The 20,632-nt window shown below is 40.6% G+C and overlaps 2 long non-coding RNA genes across 3 annotated transcripts in view; both read right to left on the bottom strand.

Moving 5' to 3' along the window:
* LOC138833194 (uncharacterized) overlaps positions 1-14,087 on the bottom strand; it is a 30,949-nt gene extending 16,862 nt beyond the window's left edge. The window contains exon 1 of the long non-coding RNA XR_011373838.1: positions 13,858-14,087. This is a non-coding gene — a long non-coding RNA (uncharacterized lncRNA). The remainder of the gene's footprint in view (positions 1-13,857) is intronic.
* Positions 14,088-14,225: 138 nt separating this feature from the next.
* LOC138833193 (uncharacterized) lies at positions 14,226-19,343 on the bottom strand. Of its 2 annotated transcripts, none has more exons than XR_011373836.1 (3): positions 18,819-19,343; positions 14,411-14,711; positions 14,226-14,303 (listed from the first exon to the last, which is right to left on the bottom strand). It is a non-coding gene; the product is annotated as an uncharacterized lncRNA (long non-coding RNA). The 2 variants fall into 2 exon arrangements; XR_011373837.1 differs by lacking the exon at positions 18,819-19,343 and adding an exon at positions 17,729-17,762.
* Between the last annotated feature and the right edge of the window lie 1,289 nt (positions 19,344-20,632).

Consider the following 20,632-nt stretch of genomic DNA (forward strand, 5'->3'; position numbering starts at 1 on the left):
GTCATGAGACCTCTCCAGAGTTCACCTAAGAATTCACACCACCAAGGGACAGCAGCTGCTCACTGCCTTCTCTGGGAGGGGACCAAATTTCAGACTTTTATCCCTAATGTCAATGCCCCTTGTCAGCAGGAAGTAGCCAGAGAGAATCCGTGCCCCATTTCATGATTATTAAAAGACTGGAATGTAAGGTCTGCTCCTGGATGGAGAGCAAAGTCTCCACTGAGTACCTGCATTACCTAGGCGCCTGGAACACCTGGAAGAGGTCACATTTGCATTCACTGAGGTCACATCTGAATTTGATGTGGCCACACCTTTCTCCACCCATACCCCAGATAAGGCCTAACCCAGGCCCAGATGCTCTCTTTCCCAACTCTCTCTCTTTCCCAGCTCTCTCTTTCCCAGTTCTCTTTCCCAATTCTTTCCCAACTCTTTCCCAGGCCTTTCCCAGGCCTTTCCCTGCCTTGTGGAGGGCCAAAATGGCCTGGTGCCATCTTGAGTAAACCTACCCCTTACCTGAATACCAAAAAAAAAAAAAAGAATTCATAGTAGTTCTTAATCTAAAAACATAATATGGACAGGTTTCTCAGCAGAGGAAGCAGGAAAACCCAGACAGCCCTTCCAATATTCCCATGTGGTGTTTCAAAAATCACTAATGATGAAGGAAATGGTGGCCTTGAATTTCAGGAAGGCCATTCAGTGGGCATGAGGGGTTTATTTAGATTCATTCTCTTAATTTGTGTACTTTTGGCATTATTGGCATCTGACTCAGTGTTTCATTCTTGATAATCAAATGCTCTACCACTGTAGCCCTGCCACATCCCTTTGTGTGATGCTTTATGCCAAGACCAGACATTCTGTTATCCTCCTACTTGCATGTCATGCCACACTGCGATGACAGATGCATGCCACCATCCTCAGCTTTTCAATTTTTTCCCCATGCTATCCTGAAAGGTCAATGCTCCTGATTTTAGCTCTTCCATGCAGCTGGGATGAAATTTTTATTAAAAACAAAATTAAGAGCCTAAATTTGGTTTTTAAAAAGTTCAATACATGTGTTACAATTTTCTCCCAAAACATAAAATCCTGTGCTTCTAACTTTAAAATACTTAGCCAGCTAAGGGGTATTATGCATTTTGAATGCCTAACAACCACCCCAAAGTAGGCTGGCTACACACATGCCCATCACATCTATGTTCATGATTTGCCCAATAGTGACTGCTCTGACCCTGAGCCCCTTCACTTTCTCACAGTCCATCTCTAAGCAATTCTCAATAAAATCTGCACGTCAAGTACCCCATTTCCCAAACCCTACCTGCATCATGACATATAGAACCCACCTCACCTGAGAACCTGCAATTGTTCTCACCAAATACCTGGCAGACTCACCTATGAAACCACGAGCCTGGTTTGGTCATTCACTTACATAACAACGTGACAGCTTCCTGGCTTTGTGGAGGGAACCTACACTGAATCATTGTGAAATAGCAGTCAAAACCGTGAAATCAACAACAGATACATGCTTTGTATCTGGTGAAAGACTGTGCTCAGGGAAGACTCAAAACAGTCCCTCCAAACAGACAATTCACTATGACAAGTGTAGTGACCATTGGATTCACAATCCTGTGTGCACATACTGAGTTGGAATCTCCTTCTCTACAGGCTTGATAAGCAAATAGTCACTACACCCCCTAATATGGTGACACCTTCTCTGAAACCATTTGAGGTCTGAGCGACATGGGAAGAATTGGACATGGATCAATGGAAGCCACTGCACAGCCCAAAGTTCCTCAGGGGTCTGGAAAGGGACCTCTCCTGATGGTGAAGGATATCAAGGCCTTTCTTTCAGGAGCCAAGGCAAGATAACCCTGACTTCTCTGCAGGTGCAGACACTTACTTTGAGATACTCTCGCTGAATGACACCACCACACAAGTGGAAGAGTGAGGTCTCCAGAGAATGCACTTAGGGAAGAACAGTTGCAAATCGCACCATAGGTTGGATCTGACAGGAGCCTGCTGTTCACTGGCACCGAGGTGACAGGATAGCATCCCATTTTCCAGGCTCTATGGTAGCACAGGAGGGGGGCTCTGCCTTGGAATGCTCTGTCCCCCATACTTTATTGGTTCAACAGATGTGAAATCCACGAATAGAATTCCTCAGAACCTTCTTGAAGGCCCTTGGTGTCTTTCTCATCCAATCGCTGCCTCCAACAGTGACTGGAAGTAGCCTCAGCTTCTGAAGGACCCCCCAGCTTCTGTCTGACTGGTGGCTTCCAGTCAAGCACACAGGCACTGGTCCTTTTCTTGAATTAGATGGGCCTCACTTGTCTCATCTGAGGGCAAGCCACAGAATTATGGCTTGAGTCTGAAGAAGGTCTAGTCACTGCCACCTTTGAGCTGCCATGTGTTGAGGCCACCAGAGACCATGTATACACGACAGTCTCTGAGGACTCCACACACAGAAGCCCAGTTATTCTAGCATTTCAGGTGCCCTGCCAAACACTTAAGGGAATGGCTACAGGACCAGAAGACCAACTCAACAGAACCAGCTTAGACTAACTTGTGATATTTCAAGATCATGATGTTTCCTTTGCTCTCGACACAAGATAATTATGCCAAATGCAAAAACAGAGCAACTGCTATCCTGTCACAACTAAAAGTGTGGTGTTCCCACTATCTGTTTCAGTGGTGCTGTCCTGGGACTGGTTGCTCTGCCACAAATTGGGTGTCTCATGCAGTCCCTGACATCTGCTCAGGAGGTGGGAAAATACAACCACCTACATAAAAGGGAAACAAATCACACTACTTTGGCTGAATTTGAACCATGATCCCTCACATCTCAGCTTTCTGAGCAGCTAAGAGTATAGCTACGAACCCCAGCTCACCAGAAAACACCAAGTGTTTATTCTTAATAGCAAAGTGTATGCCCTTAGAGCAAGGCATGCAGGCTGGTGGTGAGGGCCTGGCTTTGAATCCTGGCTTGTTTGATCTCATTGGTAGAATATGGTGGTAATGGGATTACCTTCCTTAGCTGGTTACTGAGGGGGAACTGTGGGAAACTTAACATATTAAAGACATTTGGGACAATGACCAATGTCAATGGTCAATAGACAATGGCCAGGGCGTGTGGGCATGATCAGTTTGAAGGGCAAACATTCTGCAAACAATTCTTATTGCAAACACATTGCCTTCAAAGCCGTTGCATGATTTATTAAAAAGGGAGTAAGGGATGCTAGTCTGGTTCTGGAAACAGACATAACCCAAATTGCTGCCAATTCCTCAGTGAGACCTGGGAACGCATGATCAATAGGCAGAAAGTGGACCACAATATGTGGGTATGGACAAAGTTTGTTGACATATCACATGCTGATTTACAGCATACAGACCTAAAAGTAGATCTTCAGACAAAGAGCAGAAAGTTAACTTTACACAATTTCATACGAACACAGACAATTAGAGGTAATTTTAAGTCAGTAAGCAGGAAGAATTAAACCTTGTCAACAAATGTGAAGTAGCTCCAGTGATCAAAGGTTGCAAAGAGTAAGCAAGGCACAGGTGAGCTTCCTTAGACACACAAAGAGAGTCTCCGGGCATTGTTCTATAGAATTACCAGGGGAGAATAATGGCACTTCCTGCAAACTTTCACCTGAGTCTGGCAGCTGGGCATCAGGCCTTTGCCCTGACATGGAGAAAGGGAAGTCCCTCTTATTTCCCCCAGAGGGAATACATGCAGGCATATGCACCCTCATGGCATGTAAGACTTCAGATGGGGTCATGAGAATCAATGCCTCCAACTAACTTGCCTACTTGGTTCCTACAGCTGTAGAGCTCCACCTTCCTCACACCAACATTTTCTCCTTGTGACTGCCCAGAGACAAGAAAGTTTCCAGACAACTGGAAAGGGTTGCCTTCCTGGAGGTCTCTGATTGGAGAAGAGGCTTGGTAATGAGGACTTCCCATTGGTGGGTTCCAGTGCTGATGTTCTGTGACCTTCCCAAAAATCTTACACCTTCCCTCCCCTACCTTTCAGAATGACAGCACAAAAGCCATTGTAAACACCTGTCTCTACTTTACCCTAACCCACTTTCTTATTTCAAAGGGTAGGGGTTGGGGGCATAAGTTTGCATCAGGAAGCTAAGCCAGCAAACAACAAAATAACTTGAGTTTAAAAAGATCTTAACCCCAGGAATACCTCCCTGAGAAGGAGGAGAAGTGCTTTTATGGACTTCTTCAGAACTATGGTATTCAAAATGGAGTGCTACAGACAAACCAATGGGGTAAAGAAGTAAGATGCAGGCTGAGCATCTCTAATCTGAGAATCTTGTGTTGTGATGCTGTCTCAAGTGAGAAGATTCCACATTGGGCTTCATGTGACTGTGGCCATCAAAACAGGAGCACACTGCTACGGGCTCATGCCTGTAATGATAGCTGAGATATAAGGAAGTCTACAGTTCAGAGCCAGTGTAGGTAGAAAAGTCTCTGAGATTCTGATCCCCAATTAACCACAAAAATGTAGACATGGAGCTGTGTCTCAAGTAGTAGAGCACGAGCCTTGAGCAAAAAGCTCAAGGTAAGTGCTCAGTTCCTTAGATCAAGCCTCAGGTACAACACAAAAGGAAATGAAAACAAAAAACATCAAGGCAGAGGGGGGTTCCGGGAAGATGGCGGAGGAGAAGCTGGAATCTGAACAAGCTCTCACATAGAAAGCAGTTTTAGAGTTCCAGTGAACAGTCCTAAGCCAGAGAATCACACCAAGTGTGCCATCACAGGACAGAGAGTTAGACAAGAGAGGGGAAGCCAAGGAAAGAAGACACATCTGAGCGCTTGCCAGCTGCTGCCTCAGCGGCAGCGGCAGGGTTGCGGCGGAGACCACAGCCGGGACCATACCTGAGCGCTCACACAGAGAGTCCGGGACGAAGGAGCCAGACGCAGCGGGCGAGTGGATTCTACTAAACACCAGCAAGAACCGACAAGGAGCGGACATCTTCATCCTGCAGTTTGCAGACCAGAGACGACCCAGGATCCAAGACTTGGCGTGAGTAGAAGCTCGACGTCCTCACTCTTTCTCAGGGAGCAGAGGAGGGAAGGCCACCCCTCCCCCCTTAGCACCAGTGATCTCCATCTTGGATACCGACAAAGTTCGGAGGATCTGCCAGCTCCAACTCAGGCCATGGAATAAAACGAGTCATTTAGCAGGTCACAAGAACTTAATGGTGAAGTAACCTGCCAGACTCAGCTCCATCCAGGGAAAAGTCAACCAGCTCAGGCGCCAGCCATTGGAGTGCCTTGCCTCACTGGGTAACCAGAGCCAGAGGCTGCCCCTCCCTCTAGCAGCCTCCACAATCAATTGAAAAACAGAAACCCTAAGAATGGCTCCAGGCTGGGCTCTGTGAGTTTTTTCACAAAATAGCCCCAGGGAAAAGCTACTGATTGTTGAAAGGCCTAAACTCTACCCAGAAACTAGCCTCACCACTGCATCCCCCTCTTTTGTGATTCTCAAAGCAGATCACCCTCCCATTAAACTAACCTGGGAGGGGGATCTCAAAATCTTGGGTAAAGCAGAGCATTTTTCTGCCTGTTGGAACAAACTGACTTAAGAAACCAATCAAGCCACAGGACCTCAAGCTGACCAGAGACTCCAACAAGAGGCTGGTTACAGACAAAAGGGAGATACAGGATTCTTCCCAACCCTGCCCCCTCCAAAAAAATCAAAGAACTTTTTTTTTTTCTTCTTCTTCTTCTTTTCTTTTTTTTTTTTTTGGTACCTTATATATATATATATATATATATATATATATATATATATATATATATATATATATATATATATAAATTTTTTTCCTTTTTTAAAATTTTATTAATCTTTAATTTTTGCCTTTTTTGAAAAAATAATTGTTTTCCAGTAACTTTTTTTTCCTCTTATAATTTTTATTTTAGGAATACGTGAATGTGCATTTTCCTTTCTTTTCTTGTCTTCTTTCTCTTTTTTTTCTTTCTTAACTATCTTTTTGTTTTTTGTCTAGCTCTACTGAACTTCTGATCTTTTTTTCTCCCTTTCTTATCCCTCTCACCTTTTCCTCTCTTTTGATCTTCTTTATGTGACTTAACTCTTGTCCTGCACATCCTCAGATAAACCCGTACTTAACTAGTAGACCCTATCCCCCATTGTGTACACACTTAATCCACAAATTTATTACTCAATTCAAAACCTCTGAGACTTAAGTTCCTTAATAGCAGTACTACCTCTTTTTACCGATATAATATTTTAAGCATTTTTTTGAGTTTTTCACTTCTCCTCTATGTCCCTTCCCTTCTGTTAATATACTCACATTCCTCTCTAAATAGATGGTTTTTTGATCTCCATAATAATATTAATTTTTACGTTTCTTTTTTTTTTCTGGTCTCTTTTCATTTCCCTTTCCCTTTCTTCTTTTTCTCTCTCTCTCTACTTGCATCCTACCCAACCTATATCCTGCATTGGGATTAGGACATAGTTAACTCTCCCTGTGCCTCCCCACACCAATCTATTCCAATTTTTTACCCACATCTCTCCCTAACCCTAATAATTTCTGGTTTTCCAAATTCTTCTCTGCGGTTTGAAGCCCATTAACATATGTTGAATAGATGTATCTGTTGAACTAGATTGTATCTGTAGACTATTGACTGTAAAAATGCAAACGTTGGTTGATGGTTGCCTTAAGATAGTGTTCTAGTACAAAACTGGTGCTATTTTCATCTCAAATGGGCAGAGTAAGCCGGAAAAACACAAGAAAAATGGCAAATCTGGGTAACTCAATTCCCAATCTTGATAATGAGGGCTCAGAACAGATAATGAATAATCCAGAGGAGAGTTCCCAAATAGCTCTACAAACACTGCTGGCAAACATGATAAATGAGAAGTTTGACAACTTACAAACGACTCTGTATGAGCGTGATAGGGAGAGAGAGGAGGCATCCCAAAAATTTATACAGGAATATCATAAGCGTGAGGAAGCTACTCAAAAAATGATACAGGATTTGTGTGAACAAATTGAGAATACTCAAAGAGAAATGGAGGAATGGCATGAGCAGGCTGAGAACACTCAAAGAGAACTGCAGGAATCCCATGAATGGGAGGAAAGAGAACTGAAGGAATTCCACGAACGGGAAGAAGCTAATCAAAGAGTAATACAGGAATTGAGAGACCAGGTAGAGAATACACAAAGATCACTAAAGGCATTCATGGAATCCATTAACAAAGAGCTGAAGGAAGTCAGGAAGATCACAAAGGGAATGCTGAATGGAATCCAACAGAAGGAATGGGTGTCCAAAGAAACCATAACCAATCAACTAAGTGATTTGAGAACAAACACTGAACACCAAATTAAGGAAGTAAAGAAATTCATACAAGACCTAAAACAAAGCTTCGACAAAGAACCTGAAGCCATCAAAGCTGACCAATTAGAAGGAAAAGAGATTAAAAACAAAGTAGAGAGTCTTGACAGCAGGTTAGACCATGCAGAAGATCGAATCTCAGGGATTGAAGACAGCCTAGATATTATAGAGAAAGAACATACAACCATCCAAGACAAGTCAAAGAAATATGATAGATCTATTCAACACCTGGAAGACACCATCAGAAGGCCTAATCTAAATAATGGGTGTAGAGGAGCATCTAGAAACAGAAGTTAATGGTCTAGGAAATTTGTTTAACAGGATCCCAGCAGAGAACTTCCCAAACATACAAAAAGATAGGCCTATTCAGATACAAGAAGCTTTTAGAACCCCAAATAGACCAGACCAGAATAGGACATCATACCGTCACACTATAATCCACACAGGATCAACTCAGAACAAGGAAAAGATCCTTAAAGCTGTCAGGGAGAAAAGGGTAATCACCTATAAAGGGAAAGCAATTAGAATCACCTCAGATTTCTCAGCAGAGACAATCAAAGCAAGAAGAGCCTGGAATGATGTATGCCATGCCCTAAAAACAAACAACTATTAACCAAGAATACTGTACCCAGCTAAACTCTCCATCATAACTGAAGGCCAAATAAAAACCTTCCATGGCAAAGAAAAATTGAAACAATACATCTCCACCAAACCAGCCCTACAAAAGATTCTTAAAGATGTCCTACACATAGAAAACCAACAAGACCTCAATAAAGGCCAAGAAACTGCACCCTAACTGAGAATCCGAGAACCATAGGAAGAACCCAGTTTTCACAGCCCCCATGAAGGTGGATAACATGGCAGGAACTCCCAAATACCTCTCAGTCTTATCTCTTAATGTTAACGGACTGAACTCTCCAATTAAGCGACATAGACTGTCTAGTTGGATTAAAAAACAAGACCCTTCTTTCTGCTGCCTGCAGGAGTCACATCTTGCCCGTAAAAAAGAACACATTTTCAATGTTAAAGGCTGGAACAAAATCTACCAAGCAAAATGCCCCCATAAACAGGCGGGAGTTGCAATCCTAATATCAGATAAAATAGACTTCAAATTAAATTTCATGAGAAGAGATAAAGAAGGTTGCTACATACTAATTAAAGGATCTCTCCTTCAGGAGGATATTACAATTCAAAATATCTATTCGCCAAACAATGGAGCACCCAAATTTATCAAAGAAACACTACTTTCCCTCAAATCCCATATAGATCCAAAGACATTAATTGTTGGGGATTTTAACACACCACTCTCCCTACTAGGTAGATCAACTTGGCAAAAACTCAACAGAGAAACCGCAGATCTAAACAGCTGCATAGATCAACAAGACTTAACAGAAATCTACCAAACATTTCCCCCAGCAGCATCAGAATACACGTTTTTCTCAGCAGCACATGGAACGTTTTCTAAAATAGACCATATTTTACGCCACAAAGCAAACTTGTCTAAATTCAGAAACATTGAAGTTATACCTTGCATCCTCTCTGACCACAATGGAATAAAATTAGAACTCTACACCAAAATCCACCAAAGAAAGTCCAGCATCACACGGAGGCTGAACAACAAACTGCTGAATCATGAGTGGGTCATGGAAGAGATTAGAAAGGAAATTCAAATGTTCATGCTATTCAACAAAAATGAACACACAAATTACCAGCTCCTCTGGGACACAGCAAAGGCAGTACTCAGAGGCAAGTTTATAGCTCTGAGCTCCTACATCAACAAATTGGAGAGATCTGAAACTAACAATTTAATGACACATCTAAACCTCCTTGAAAAAGAACAGCAAGATAAACCCCAATCCAGTAGATGGAAAGAAATAATCAAAATTAAATCAGAATTAAATGAATTAGAATCCAAAAAAACTGTAGAAAGAATCAACAAAACAAAGAGTTGGTTCTTCGAAAAACTTAACAAAATTGACAGACCCTTAGCAAATCTTATCAGAAAAAGAAGAGAACACACCCAAATTAATAAACTCAGAGATGAGAATGGAAACATCACCACGGAAACAACCAAGATTAAGAACATTATAAGGGAATACTTCTCAAAACTTTATGCTAATAAGTTTGAGAACTTGACAGAAATGGACCTTTTCCTAGCAAATATTGACATGCTAAAACTAAACCAAGATGAGTTAAACTATCTTAACAGGCCCATATCAAGCATTGAAATAGAAACAGCAATAAGAGATCTCCCAGTTAAGAAAAGTCCAGGACCAGATGGTTTTACAGCGGAATTTTACAAGGCCTTCAAAGCAGAGCTCACACCAATACTCCTCCAACTCTTCAATGAAATTGAAAGAGAAAGCTCACTACCCAACACATTCTATGAAGCCATCATAACCCTCATCCCAAAACCAGGCAGGGACTCATCAAAGAAAGAGAACTATAGACCCATTTCTTTGATGAACATTGATGCAAAACTTCTCAACAAAATTTTGGCCAATCGACTTCAACAACTCATCCAAAAAATCATACACCACGATCAAACAGGAATCATTTCAGCGATGCAAAGCTAGTTCAATATACGCAAATCAATTAATATTATTCATCACATCAACAGGAGCAAGCATAAGAACCACATGGTTATCTCAATAGATGCAGAAAAAGCATTCGACAAGATCCAACACCCCTTTATGATGAAGGTTTTGGAAAAATTAGGAATCCATGGAACATTCCTCAATACAATAAAGGCTATATATGACAAACCTACAGCCAGCATTATACTCAATGGTGAAAACTAAAGCCATTTTGTCTTAACTCAGGAACAAGACAAGGATGCCCACTCTCTCCACTTCTCTTCAATCTAGTAATAGAATGCCTAGCTACAGCAATAAGACAAGATGCAGACATAAAGGGGATCCAAATAGGGAAAGAAGAAATAAAACTCTCCCTCTTTGCAGATGACATGATCTTGTATTTAAAGAATCCCATAGACTCCACTCCCAAATTACTCAAGCTGATTCAAAACTTTGGCAATGTAGCAGGTTATAAAATTAACCCCCCAAAATCAATGGCTTTTCTGTATGTCAACAAGGAGAAACGTGTGGCTGAAATTAGGAAAGCAACTCCATTTGTAATAGCCCCACAAAAAATAAAATACCTAGGAATTAACTTAACTAAAGAAGTGAGAGACCTCTATGATGAAAACTTTAAAATCTTAAAAAAGGAAATCAACACAGAACTTAAAAAATGGCAAAACCTCCCATGCTCCTGGATTGGCAAGATTAACATCGTGAAAATGGCAATACTTCCCAAGGCTATCTACAAATTCAACGCAATACCTATCAAAATTCCAACCTCATTCTTCAAGGAAATAGCAGAGGCAATCCAAAAATTCATATAGAACAATAAAAGACCCTGAATAGCAGAAACGCTCCTCAACGGAAAGAACACTGCTGGAGGAATATCAATACCAAATTTCAAACTCTACTATAAAGCCATAGTAATCAAAACAGCTTGGTATTGGCATAAGAACAGACCTCAGGACCAATGGAATAGAATTGAAAACCCAGAAATGAACCTACAGACCTATAGCCATCTGATCTTCGATAAGGGAGCTAAAACAATAGAAGGGAAGAAAGACAGCCTCTTCAGTAAATGGTGCTGGCAAAATTGGTTAACTACATGTAGAAAACTAAAGCTAGATCCTTATATATCACCCTGCACCAGAATCAACTCCAAATGGATCAAAGACCTTGAAGTCAAAGCAGATACTCTGAAAACATTACAGGATGGAATAGGAGAAACCCTAGGTCTCCTTGGCTCAGGTCGAAATTTTTTTTTTTTTAAGAAGACAACTTAATGTTTATTAAAATTGAGTATTCACAGTACTACTAAAGGCAGCTTTTAAATTGCTCAATATATACAATGAGGTATATGGAAAATGATGTAGGTACAGAAGGCTCTCTAATTCTGCAAATTCTTTTTGCTCTCTTTGGCAAATATATGTAAGAGATGTGCCTATCTTCAGACTCTGATTTGTTAGCACTATATAAATAATCCCCTTATTACGGTATTTGATGGGAAAGACAGTAGAGATAAACAGATAAAAACAATAATTATTTACATAGCCTTATTTAATGATTATTAATATCCCTAGTGAAAACATAGGACTTCTACCAGTTAAACAGCATTCTAGCAAGAACAAATACATCATCACACAGATACTGTTAAACGAAGATCCTCTTTGTACACCCAAATTCATGAACAGGCCTGGATGGCAGTACATATTGCTCATTTATTATGGATGGATTTCCCATTTTACAAACAAAGCTCTCATTGTGGTTTGAGAATATTTTTTGTATGTATTTTCTGACCCCACAGAAGGCCGAAATTTTTTGAATAGAGACCCGGAAACACAACAAATCAAAGAAAGGTTGGACAAATGGTATTGCATAAAGTTGCAGAGCTTCTGCAGGGCAAATGACATAGCTAGCAAGATCAATAGAAAGCCCACAGATTGGGAGAAGATCTTTACTAGCTATACAACGGACAAGGGTCTCATATCTAAAATATACTTGGAACTCAAAAAATTAAATCCCCCAACAACAAATCCTCAAAGAAACAACTGCTCAATAAATAAGTGGGAGAAAGACTTAAAGAGAAACTTCTCTGAAGAAGAAGGAAGGATGGCCAAAAGACACATGAAGAAATGTTCAACATCCCTAGCCATAAAAGAAATGCAAATTCAAACAACATTCAGATATCACCTCACCCCAGTTAGAACGGCAAAAATCAAGAACTCTAACAACAACAGATGCTGTAGGGGATGTATACAGAAAGGAACCTTACTTCATTGTTGGTGGGAATGTAAACTTGTTCAACCACTTTGGAAAGCAGTATGGAGGTTCCTCAAAAGACTTCACATAGAACTCCCCTATGACCCAGCAATCCCACTTTTGGGCATTTACCCAAATGTTTACAAACAAGACCACACTAAAGCTACCAGCACAACAATATTTATTGCAGCATTATTTACCATAGCTAAGATATGGAACCAACCCAGATGCCCCTCAGTAGATGAATGGATCAAGAAAATGTGGTATATGTACACAATGGAATTCTATGCCTCCATCAGAAAGAATGACATTGCCCCATTTGTTAGGAAATGGAAAAACTTGGAAAAAATTATATTCAGTGAAGTAAGCCAGGCCCAAAGAAGCATAGGTCCCATGGTTTCCCTTATTTGCAATATCTAGTATATGTATGAGTCAAGCGGAAAAGTTCAAAAAAGTTGATGTTAGGCGAAATCAACACCTAGAGAACTAGTGAAATAATTTTTCTTTCTTGCGATTGTTTCTAACATATTTATAAGATGATTTCTTTGTTGCTTTGTATGTCCCTCCCTCTCGTTATAACCCCTCTTTTCACTATATTTTTTGTTGTTATAATTTGGGGTGTGGAAGGGAAAAAAGAAATTGTTTAAATAGGGATACAAGTGGACCCATTGCAACAATGAGATGTACAAGACCTTATGTCGAAAAATGAACTTTACAATATTGGTGGGGGGTTGGGATGGGGGGAAGGGAAATGGGAGGGCAGAGATGGTAAGGGGATACAAAGGAGGAGGTAACAATGCTTGATAAGAAATGTATTCATTACCTTGCTCATGTAATTGTAACCCCTCTGTATGGAATTTTCACAATGAAAAAACATTAATAATAACCAAAAATGAAACAATTACAGGATAAATTATTTTTGAGGCTCTGGCTTCCATTCTCAACATAAATAGAAAATGCAGGAAGTAGCACTGTGTCTCAAGTGGTACAGTTCTACTCTTGAGCTGAATTGCTCAGCGACTATGCCCAGGCCCAGAGTTCAAGTTGCATGACTAAAAAAAAAAAAATGGAAAGAACCATTTCTTCCTTAGCCACAAACATAAGGGTGCTCTTTAAAGATTTTTGTAATTGAAAAATTCTCATTGTACAAATGAGTTAATGCAATTTCAAAAGGAAAGTCTAGAAAGTCAAGAAAAGCTCAATAATCAAATTCAAAATCTAGTTCTTACTTTTTAATGCAACAGTCTCTCTCATGTCTCTCATGGGTAGCTTCTATTGTAATTTACTTGGGAGTCCCAAGAGAATATAACTCAGTTTCAAATAACTCAAAGAACATCACTCCTGTTATATTACTAAGCTACATTACATCTGAGGCCTAGTGACCACATGAAATCACCAACTTTACTCGGGATGACTTCTGCCCTTGGGCAATAATAACTAGACTCCTTCACTGGTCTGAGACACCAAGATACTTCAAGAGACATAAGCCCCTCCTCTTATCAGACTTGCCAACCCAGAAAAACACCTGTTCTCAATATATGCTTAGCCATGAGTGGCTCACCCCTCTCATCTCTCAGCAATCTTCTCTTTTCCCTCAGAAAGATGAAAAGTAGTTCGAAAGTCTCTTCAACTCTTGTACAAAACATACCTATAGCATGAGATTCTCAGCATTGAGAAGGATGTCGTAACTACACCTGCCTTCATACTGCTGGTTCACCTTCTGAAACTTCTCAACCCTTTCTTCAATGATACTGCTGTCTGCTGTCTGTAGAACTGTTTTCCATCAGTACCAGCTATCCACACAGCTCCTTATAGTCTTCATTCAACAGGATCCATGAACTGAGTGTCTTCAATCTCCTCTTTTAGTTTTCTTTTTGTCGGTTGTGGGGCTGGAACTCTGACCCTGGGTACTGTCCTTCAATTCTTCAGTTCAAGGCTAGCGCTCTACCACTTGAGCCACAGTGCCAGTTTTTGGCTTTTTCTGTTTATGTGTCTGTGAGGAATTGAACCCTCGGACTCATGCATCTGAAGCAAGTACTATACCACTGAGCCACCTTCTGAGCCCCCTTCAATCTCCTCTTTGCTGATAGTCACCTGCATGGAAAAATGCAATTGGATATTTAAAATTGCCAACAAAAAGTGCCCTTCCCTCCAATTAATGGATTGTGAATTCAGTTTTGTTAGCATCTTGAAGGACTTACATCTTTTTCTTCCTCTTAGAAACCTAAGGTTTAGCATGATCAGATATACTTTTGCTGAAGTAACAAATTTAGGTGGCCAACAGATCCTTTACTCATTTCACATCTATTACTAGCAGGTTACATCAAACATAAACAAGAAAGGCTTAATAAATTAAGCACCACATAAAATTCTTCTGCAAATATTCTATCTGTTCCTGTGCCAACATCATGTCCTTCTCTGGAATATGTGGCTCAGGTTGGCCTTCATAGTTGGAAGTTCTTTCAAATGCAGAGTCCTGTGAACCAACGACTTCTCTAGTTCCTACATTTAAACACAAAAAAGAGGGTTTATTTTTTTTAAAACCTTCAATACAAGCTGCTGCTTTTCCCCACACCTAACCTAATCTTTGATTAAACTCAATGGGAGGGGCCCAGCCAAGGAGAGGGATCTTAGAAATGAGAAACAGCCTTAGTCTCCTGAAGACCTACCTAGGTGGTCAGCTTCAACCTGAGTTGCTCTCAAAACAACATTGATTTCTTCAACTCCCCTTATCATTGCCTCAAGTTCGTCTTTCATGTTTCTATAACTCACTGTTATTTAACATATAGCTCAACACTCCAACTTAGTGGATAGTGAAGTTAAATAATTACTTGAAATTTAATTATCTTATATTTATAAGGTTATACAAAGTGAAACCTCATTCTAAACTGAGAAATGCATTCTTGCTAAAGTAGTCATTGCATAATCATTTCTCTTCTACTGGAGTTATTGTTTGGCTTTTTATTTTTATTTTTATTTTTGTTGTCCATGAAGCTTGAACTTTGGGCCTGGCCCCTGTACCTGTGCTTCTTTGAGCTCAAGGCTAGCTCTCTATCACTTGAGCCATAGGGTCACTTCCACTTATTTTTGAGTAGCTTATTGAAGAGTCTCAAGAACCACTATCCTCAATTCTCAAGTTCCTGAGTAGTTAATATTACAGGCATGAGCCAAGCCACTAGCACCTGCCTTGGGCTAACGTTCTAAATGAAATTGTGTAAGAAAAAAATTGTCTGTTAGTAAGGATCAGTAAAAAATTCCCTCTGACTTTGGAAACATTTTTTCTTGGTTTGTGTATTTTTCTTGCTGGTGGCAATCAAATTCAGAATTTCATGCAAACTAGGCATACTATCACTAGCCATACCTGGAGTTATTTTGTGTTCTATTTATTTTAATTTTGGAGGCTGATTCTAGGACTTGAACTCGGGGTCTGGGCACTGTCCCTAAGCATTTTTGCTTAAGGTTACTACTATGCCACTAAAGCTACAGCTGTGTTTCCAACTTTTTGATTGTTAATTGGAGATAAGCCACATAGATTTTTCTCCCTTGGGTCAGCTTTGAACAAAGATTCTTAAACTTCAGCCTCTTGACTGGCTAGGATTATAGACTTGAGCCACTAGCATACACTTATGTCTTTAAAAAATATCCATTAGTAACAATAATAAATGACTTATTATTACTACAGGATCACACCTACAATGCTACCTACTTGAGAGGCTGAGATCTGTAGATCATGGTGTAAATACATCATGGTTAGACAATTCAAAGTTCATTAATTTTTGTATGTGCTGGCCCTAAGGATTGAGGGCTTCAATTCAAAGCTTGAGCACTATTTTTGAGCCATAGTACCACTTCCAGGTTTTTCATAGTAGTTTTTCAAAGTAGTTCATAGGACTACTGGACTTTTCTGCCCAGGCTGGCTTTGAACTGCCATTTGTATCCTCCTGAGTAGGATTTAACCAGAAAAGCCACACTGAAGGTGCATACATGCTCAAATGGTAAATGCTAACCTTGGCTGGAAAAAGTTAAGAGGATTCAAGCCCCAGTATTGGCACATATACACTTATATGAATGCATGTGCATACACACACACACACACACACACACACACACACACACACACACACACACACACACACAAAACAAAAAAACCAGACTCCTATACCAAGTACCCCAGGATGAAAAAAAGGTAAAAATAACAAATTATAAGATGGATGATTATTTTAAGTAGCTTCAATAGTTACTAACATGGCTATATTGTGGCTTAGGTGGTAGAATGCTTTCCTCCCATACACCAGTTCAATTCCCCATGTTGTTCAAACCAAACCAAACGAACATAAACACACCAAGAAGCATATCCTACAAAAGATATATAATACTATGTAACAAACATTAATTATTAAAAATAACTGAAAAACAGCTAAATACAGCTATGTCAAAATCATGCATGGGGGGCTGAGAAGGTGGCTCAGTGGTAGAGCGCTTGTCTTGCATGCTTGAGGCCCTGGGTTCGATTGCCCAGCACCACATAAACAAAAAGAAAAAAGCCAGAAGTAGCTCTGTGGCTCAAGTGGCAGAGCACTAGCCTTGAGCTGAAGAGCTGAGGGACAGTGCCCAGGCCCAGAGTTCAGGCCCCATGACCGGACCCAAAAAAAAATCATTCATGGGAATACTCAATATCTAAAGAATGTATTGTTTTCTATCAAATCAATCTATAAATTGAATGCAATTTTCTGAGAAGTCTTATCAGGACTTTTTATAGTTTCAGGCTGGATAGCTTAGGAAAAATGAGACCTGGAAAATGACATCTAGGAACTCTGATAGAAACAATACATTTAGAAACATACATGCACTATCTTCTTTGCTTCTAACTCAGGGTGCGTTCATCATCTTAAGGATAAGCATCTGTTCTATGGCAAAAATATATGCATTCTTTCCTGTAAGAAATACACTAAAGGGGCTGCGAAGGTGGCTCAGTGTTAGAGTGCTTGCCTTGCATGCATGAGGCCATGGGTTCGATTACTCAACACCACATAAGAAAAAAGAAAAAAGCCAGAAGTGGCGCTGGGGCTCAAGTGGTAGAACACTAGCCTTGAGCTGAAGATCTGAGGGACCGCGGCCAGGCCCAGAGTTCAGGCCCCATGACTGGACCCTCCCCCCGATAAAAAGAAATACACTAAAGACTGAATCACCAAATAACCAAGAACTCAGATGGTGTAACCCCAGAGTGATTAAGAGCAAAGATAAACACCTATATATATGGCTTTATGACAGGACTTGCTTTTATTATATAAATGCCCCTGATGTCAAAGAGCTCTTTGCGTCTACCGTTAAGAGCACTCACACTCTGAGTGTGCCTCTGTCTTTCTGTTTATCTGCTTATCTGTTTGTTTGCTTGCTAACTCAATAAAACATTGCCAAGTTTTCTTACCATGGTGACTACTCTGCAAATTTTTATTCTGTGACCAAGGACCCTAAGTCAAGAGTTCCTACTTATAGAGGGAAACTTCCCCAAACCTCACCTGGACCCAGTGACTGTTGTTCCTCAAAGTTATGAGTTGAGTTGCTGAGTGGTAGAGTGCTTGCCTTAAATGCAAGAGACTCGGTGTTTGGTCCCCACTAACAGAGGAGAGGAAGGATTTCTAAAGATCAAAAGACACAAAGAATATGAAAGAACAATTTTGGGGACACACCATAACTCAAAATGAGGATTTGTTATACTAAAGCCTAGTAATCAAGACAATCTGGTATTACAGCTGAAGAAAAAGTATTACATAGGGTAGAGAACTGAGAACAAGCCTATGTAGAATCCTGAGATTTGACATTAGACTATTCAATAAATAGCTATTTGGAATAGCTAGCTATTTATATGGAATAAGATACAAAATAGACCTTAACTTAAAGCCATAGCAAACAATTCCTAAAAACAAAGGTAGAAAGCAACACTTAAAAGCTTTAAGAATGAAATAAGAGTGCATTTTAAGAATGGAGATTTTCCCCAAGGAAATGAATACAAAGGTAGGAAAATATCAATAAGTTTACATTACAGCAACACCTTGGTTGAGTAAGTAACATCAAAAAAAATATAAACATCCTCTCTTAAGACTGAAGACATTTAAATAGTATGTATTCAACAAAGGAACATTTCAATCAAGAAGATGACAGATAGGATACATGATATTGAATAAAATATCTGAGCATGCAATTCACAAGAAAAGGCATATGTGATGTGGCAAGATTTATGAAAAATATTCTGTCAGGAACAATAAAGAGATACCACACTTGTCAGACTAGGGAAAAGTTAAAAATATACTGGACAATACCAAATGATTGGAGAAGGATTATATAAGAATATATGTGGATATGGATACAAACTTTATCATTATGCAAACTGCATATAGAGGAGTAAAAGTTATCAAACACTACTGACTAAAATTCATGAAGAAAATGTTCATACATAATATGAAGGACATCACATTTAATATGCACTGTCATAAGTATTTGTGATGATTTTTAGTACACTGGAAAATTTTTCAAGGAAGAAAAAAGGGGGTAAGAAGCCTTAATAAGGACCCTCATTTGTGAAATAACTTCAAGTACCCCACTACTTACTAGTTCGTAATGTTTTCTTTTTTGTTTTGCAATTCAGTTCCCACAGGGCAAGGGCAGGAGAGGAACAGCTTCCTTTGAATTGGGGTCATCTGCAAATGGTACCTGCATCTAGGACAACACAAATCATGAAGCTAGAGGTTTGCAAGATTAAGAAAAACAGGCTAATGGCCATGACCTCTTTGTGGAAGGGGAAGCACTGGATGGGGTGAGCAACAGTATCCCCTGCTCAGGACTCATAATCCCAGTATATAGGCTATAGTTGGGAAGGGTGGTGGACATACTCCAAGCTCCAATGTGCCATCTCTTCTGCCCTCTAGAGCCCACCCTTAGTCCAACTGGCACCACATAGGCACAATCATGTGTCCACATTCCATGAATGGGTTCCCATAGAATGGCAGGGTGGGAGCAATCTTTACATGAAAATGGATATATCTCAGATGGCACTGTCTCTGAGGCTGACAAATCATGAATAAAGAGTTCCTTTACATGATCAAGAAGAGGTCCTCACTATGAAGTCACTGTACAAGGTAAACGACTAGTTAGGGAGGTAGCAACATACCCAGATCCAAGTTAATAACCCCAGGCTACAAAGGCATTACAGGGGTATGGACACAGGGCCTGGCCCAATATGCCCACAATCAGGCCTATCTGGCATCATGTATGTGCCCTCTTATGAAAGTGTGTACTGGGGCATAGGCCTATCAGAAGGGACCAGCAAGACAGTTGTCCACATGGTGAAGAGCAAGCTACCAGGCATGACCTCTCTTTAGCAGTAGTAAGCACTATTTAGGAAGGTAGGCAGCACCCCAAGTTCCAGGCGTATAAGCCCGACTCCACAGGCCTGTGAAAGGGATGTTTTATAGTCTCCAACCCCAGCCTTTTTCTCTTGGGTCCAAAAACACCTAGGACCTATCCAATTTAAAAATAGGTTAAGTGCTTTCATGGGAAAATGTGTATACACATGCACAAAATCCCTGACCCATGATTTCATTTTCACAGGACAGAGGAGGGAATGGAATCACTTTGAATTGAAGGCCTCCCAAGGCTACACTGAAATTAACCAGCTAAGGAAAAAGGACAAGCTATGGCTTCCCTTCTTCTGGATGCAATATATTGCACAACAAGGCCACTCTGGCACCACATTTGTGCCCTCCTGTGAATGTGTATACACACATGCACAACACATATCACAACTGGATTCCCACAGTTCCAACCGGGAGTGGAACCACTTACTGAGAAGGACATAGGCACATATAGCTGCACCTGGGCTGACTCATACCAGGAAGCCAGAGGTCCCAAAGTGAAGAAAAACTGGCCGCCTTGTATGGCTTCCCTGTAACCGGATAAGCCCTGGTTAGAAAGTGCAGCACCATGCCAAACTCCAGCCCTGTAATCCCAAGCAGCACAGGCCATACTCTTCAAGGGAGACATGAAAGATCTACTCTCTAAGCCTTTCTTCCCTTGGGCTGGCATCAGCACCCAAGTGGGAAAATCTTGCCACAGGTCCTTGTGTTCCACAAACTGGTGTATACACAAGCACAATGATATACTCACTCAACCCCACACAAATATTCAGTTACCACAAAGGGAGAGTGGTCCTATTTGCATAGAAACTAGGGCATCTGGAATGGCACTGTCACCTGGGCCTTCAGAGAAGGACCTGCAAGATGTTAGTCCAAGAGGGAAAGAACAGGGATTTGGGCATGCTCTCCCTGTAGGAGGAGGAGCACTGGTTGTGGAGGGTGGACGCATGCCCACTTCGAATCCCACAACCCTGGGCTATACAGGACACAGCTAAATAGCAAAACAGGACA

Source organism: Dipodomys merriami, unplaced genomic scaffold (assembly GCF_024711535.1).
Source record: "Dipodomys merriami isolate MVZ:Mamm:240054 unplaced genomic scaffold, mDipMer1.0.p SCAF_2017, whole genome shotgun sequence".
NCBI classification, from domain to species: Eukaryota; Metazoa; Chordata; class Mammalia; order Rodentia; family Heteromyidae; genus Dipodomys; species Dipodomys merriami.